Source organism: Charadrius vociferus, unplaced genomic scaffold, assembly GCF_000708025.1.
Source record: "Charadrius vociferus isolate BGI_N301 unplaced genomic scaffold, ASM70802v2 scaffold62, whole genome shotgun sequence".
Taxonomy (NCBI): domain Eukaryota; kingdom Metazoa; phylum Chordata; class Aves; order Charadriiformes; family Charadriidae; genus Charadrius; species Charadrius vociferus.
Window position 1 is genome coordinate 6,056,892 of NW_009647419.1, and position 5,115 is coordinate 6,062,006.

Below are 5,115 nucleotides of genomic sequence, written 5' to 3' on the forward strand. Positions count from 1 at the left end.
CTGTGTTAATCCTCATCCGCTCCTAATAATACAGTGAGTGTTGTATATGTTGGCAAAGCTCTTTCTAGCTGTCTGGGAGGATCGGTAACTTTCGTTCTTAAACTTCCCTATAGAATTGGACGTGTGGGAGCAAGGTAAATGTGGTATGTCTGATCTGCCTTGCAACTGGTTCTGTATAGGTTCCCGGTCTCTGATGACTGCTGACTCCTAAAAATGAACATTGAGCAAATGCATAAGCAAGAGGCACAAAAGAACTCGGCATACGGTGCTGAGTATTTCTCTGGAGCAGTGTTTCAGATCTAGACAATGTTTGCAAAAAGCATCATCATCATCACCATCTGAGGGCTTTTTGGTGGCATGAATAGAAACTATATTTTCCAGTGTCTAGAACGTGTAATCTGTAACAAACCTACCATATGGCAGAGTTTGAGCCTGCGACCTGCACTGTGAGTCACTGCTACCAAACATTGTTTTAACACAATATCCTTTCTTTTTGCCAGCTGTAAAGTGTTAGTTTCTAGTGACGCAGTGACTAAAGGAGGACACCACGCTGGCATTTACTCTGATTTGCCACCAACAATTTCATCAGAGAAGCAAAAGTTTTAATATGTATCTGGAGACTGAAGTAACCTCTTAACCCTGAGAGTGCTCTTTCCAAGAGGAGAAATTGACATGTTGATAAAAAGCTCTGTGGGAAAAGTTTGTACTTCACTTAGTTTGTTGGTAATCAAACTGATACTCTAAAAACAAAGGTGCAACCAACAGTTAAAAATAACAACACAGCAGTGTCCTGCAGAGCTGTTAAGCCTATAAACTCATTCCCCGAAGCATACACACCTCTTGCCTTCTTTCCTGTTCCGCACAAGTGCCGTCGCATCAAACATGTTGTCTGTGTTATGTAGCTGTGGAAATACACTCCCTTCTGTTTTGACAATTCGATTACACACACATTTACTCTGGGTGTAATTCTGGAGTCTCGTTCCAGCTCAGTTGCTCGGTTAAACTGCCGTGCTGCAGAGAGGGAGCGGGGGGAGCAGCTGAACTGTACAGCTCTGTGCAGCCTTGCTCTTCTCAGTGAACTCAGGCTGTGGGGCTCTCCTCCACCCTCATCGGCAGCCAGGAGTGCTCATCAACAGCAGTACATATGCCGTACTTTGACCTTTCCTTGCCTGTCTAAATAAGGGTAGACATATCCACCGGCTGATAATTCATGTCGTGCCAGTTTTTAACCTGTTGTATGTGTCTGGGGACAGATACTACTGAAGAAGTAAAGATAGCAAAAATCTTCACTCACTATTTCACCCGCTTAGGTCCAACCCTACAGATGGCACCTTGCAGCTGACCTAGTCTAGGGTGAATACTGTCCATCATTATTTCCCATCTATGTGGGCTAGATTCAGTTGAGGTTTTGTTGTTGTTGGGTTTTTTTTGTTTAGTTTTGGGTTTTTTTGTTTAATTTTTGCTTCGACTTGTACTTATTAGAAGATGAACCTAAACCTTCAGTGATGTCTCCAGTGCAGTCCACCTTCACTTGAGGTGTTGATTTAACAAGGAAAGTATACACCACAAGATTTTTTAAGTACCCTTTGCACAAGGTTACACTATTCCTTGTACAAAAAGCACCAATTGCATGTGAACAATTTCAGATTAATTGAAAGAAGAAGGAACATGAAAGCCTGAAGTTTTAGAATGGAAGGATGTTTATTTCAAGCTTTTCTAAAAGGCGTGGTTTTGGGGTCATATGAAGGTTCAGCTTAAGGCTGGATCTGAAAACCAACGGTCAGTTCCAAATACTTCCTTTAGATAACTTCAGATGGGATCTATTATGCTTAAGACAAATTTGTCTGCATTTTAGCTAGCTAGTGAAGCAGTACTGAGAAAAATGCTGCAGCTGTCTAGGTATTTGGGGAACGGGACTAATATTTGTGAAGATCATCAGAGAGCGTCCATTTAACTTAAATACTTCAGCTTTGGCACATTGAAGGTCCCTGTCCCAATGAAGAAAAACTGGGCATTCTGCTAGATGGCCAGTGTCTGCAAGCACCTGAAAAGTAGTCTGAATTTAGGTCTGTCGGCAGGGTGGCTGGATACTTCCTCCTTTTGGTAGAAGAAGTGAGCCTCAAAAGTATTGGAAATTTAACTTTGTGTTTTAAAGAAACCTCAGCCTGTTCAGCTTTTCAGAGAGTGCTGGTTGATGTGTTTTGAAAGACACTACTCTGCTGGTCAGGCTACAAATCTTGCTTTGTGTCAGTACTATTTATCTGGGAACTGAAAGAAAATCTGGTCACTGCAGTCTGTGGAGATGAAGTTGCCCTCTTTTTTAGGGTAATGATGGATGTCTTCAGAAGTTGGACTTACGGTGAGGTGAGTTTTCTTCTGGAGATGGCTCTTTCTCTCTATCAGGAGAGACGATCTGAACTGTGAATGTGCTATGTTTAGTTATCTAAAGTTGGATAGAATGAATAGTGTTTCTGGTGCTTGAATAATTTGAAAAATTGGTGCTATATAAATGGCTAAGTCAGATTGTCACACTATTGGACTTAATAATTTGGCAGGAAAAGCACAGACCATGTCTTTCTTGAGAGCTTTGCCTGCACAAAAGGCAAAATTTGATTATTTGGGCCAGTCTTATTTGCTATAAAGAATTCACATAGGCTCGGGTACTGTTGATGACAGGGAGAAAGAAAAGCTATTTCAAACAAGACTTAAAATGACCTCTCATTAAAAACAACCACACCCCTTCCTATTTCTCTGCTACTTTGTTTTGACATTTTTCACTCGAATCTGCCAAGTATGCTCTACCGACATAGAAAAAGATCTTGATAAGAGGAAGAAATAGCATGGTGTCTTTCCAGTATTTGGTTCAAACACCCCAGATGAGCAGCATTAGTCACAAGCCATTAGAACAACTAGCCTGAAGTGCTCCGTGGCTGCAGCTGAGCAGGAGCCGAGCTCTTGAGGCAGAATCATGCAGTGCAAAGCACAGCACTTCTGGCAAAGCAAAATAAATCCCCAAGTCCCCAGTAAATATCGTTTGCGTATATAGTTCACCACGGCTGGCTAACAGGAGGAATAAAACATGTGGAAGACGATGCTTTTAGCTGAGGGGACGCAGCTTGACTTAGATAATAAAGGGTGATGGTAGAGGATCTGGAGCAGTAAACACCATATTTTAATGAATAATTTTTTGAAATAACAGGACACAGAGTCATTGTAAGGGTTATCTGTTTCCATCAGCAATCTGTTGTGTTTCTGACAGTAACCTTGGCCTGGATTTGTTTATGTTATTTTTCTGCTAGGAGCTTTTAGAGGGGTTGCTATGGCTTGTGATTACAATGCACCTGGAAAGTGGATGCTTGTTAGCACCTTCGCACCTGAAAGGTGAAAAAGGAGTAATCAGGAAGTCAATATATGGGAGGGAACAGTCAGATCTTGTTTCTTTTAGCCCTCTGTGGGTGACTGAGAGCTGTGTTAACTTAGACAGAGTGGATAATAAGGGGTTCCTCAGGGGCTGCATGTGATTTGTTAGTTTATCCATAGTCTGAAGCTCCTGCCCAACTGAGAAAATCAGGAAGTTCAGTGGAAGCTTATCGTAATACGGTGAGTAGGTTTTGCCTTTAATTTGGCCAGTGTGGAGATTTTTAACATTTTTATTCAAGGTTATCTTGGTGGGATTTGTTTGGGGATCTGTGCTTACTGTTAGGGCTTATTGTTATAGCCATTTACTGTAGAAAGTCTGGTTGCCTTTTTGAGATGGTGTCTCAGTTCTTTGTAGTCATTCGATGATTCTACTAAGCTTCACAACATGTTGTAAAGTGGATACGTGCTGTCTTATTACAGCTTTGGCCAGAAACTTTTGTTGTTAACTCAGGGAGGGGAAGGTTTGAAACAGGATTTCATGGTTATTGATAACTTTCTTCTCCTTAATATACAGGTCTGCTTTTCCTGTTAGTCTGGGGGGAGTGGGAGGTGGAGAGGTGTTGGCGTAATCCACCACCTAGTCTCAGAATGGGTCCTGATCTCTTTCAGGGAGAGAGGATGGTGTCTTTGCTCAATAAGGGCCTCATTTATCCTGTTGTCTTTGTGAAAGTTGTCTTTGACATCAGACTGAGCTGTTGCGCAGGGAGTGGAAAGAAAGAGAAGATGCTTGTTGGCTTAAATTCATACTCAGGGGCAAGATGAGCAGTTAAAGATGGTGCGTGAGTTTAATATCCCCTGCACATATATCCTTGCAAGTTGAAACACAGAGTGAGTGTGTGTGATGAAGAAACAGCAGACGACTGAAGAAAAGTCTTTTGCTCAGCCCAGCAAAATACAATGCTGAGTCTATTTGCAGAATGGGAACTTTGTTATTTTACACTTTTCTTCTTAAGGCTTACACAAACTGAAAACTCGTAGGAATGAGCATTAAGAGGGCTGGTAGGGGAAAATCTTTTCCCTCTGGCCCTTAACACCTGGGAAGGAGGTGGTGAGTTTTTCCTTTTTCTTTTGGGGGAGGAGCGAGGGAAGCGGACAAGTGAGGTGAGGAATTGTTTTTTTGTTATTGAAGGGCAATTTCTTCTCTTTCTTCTCCCAGATCTGCTAGTTCTCAATCCATCCTGAGCCCAGAGATGATAATAGAGAGCTTTCACATGCAAATATGTCAATTTATTTCCACAATAGCAAACCACTGAGGGCTGAAAGGGAAGCCACTGTAACGCTGAGAGTTAAATTGTCCCAAAACCACTCTGCTCCTCAAATTCAGGAGAGGAAGTCTAATCAAAGGCCATTCAAATCTCAAAACCACGGGACTTGACTTCCTCATCTTCTTGATGCTTCTCATCTTTCTCAAATCTTCCTTTGCAGCAGAATCACTGTTATGCTTACCTGCTCAGCTCCATCTGAACATATTGCACTGAACTGTCTGGCGGAGCTGAGGGTGTTTCTTCCATGGCCTGAGAAATGCCCTTAACCTCCTCACTCTGTGGTGTCCTGGAGAGCATGGGACATGCATTTATCTATGTGGCTTCCTTGTATCCCTGGACATAAGGATATATGGGTTAAGAAGGTATGCAGGCTCCAGAACTGAATTTTTTACTTTGAGATGTGTTCTTTGTGAACTAAATTTCACTTTCC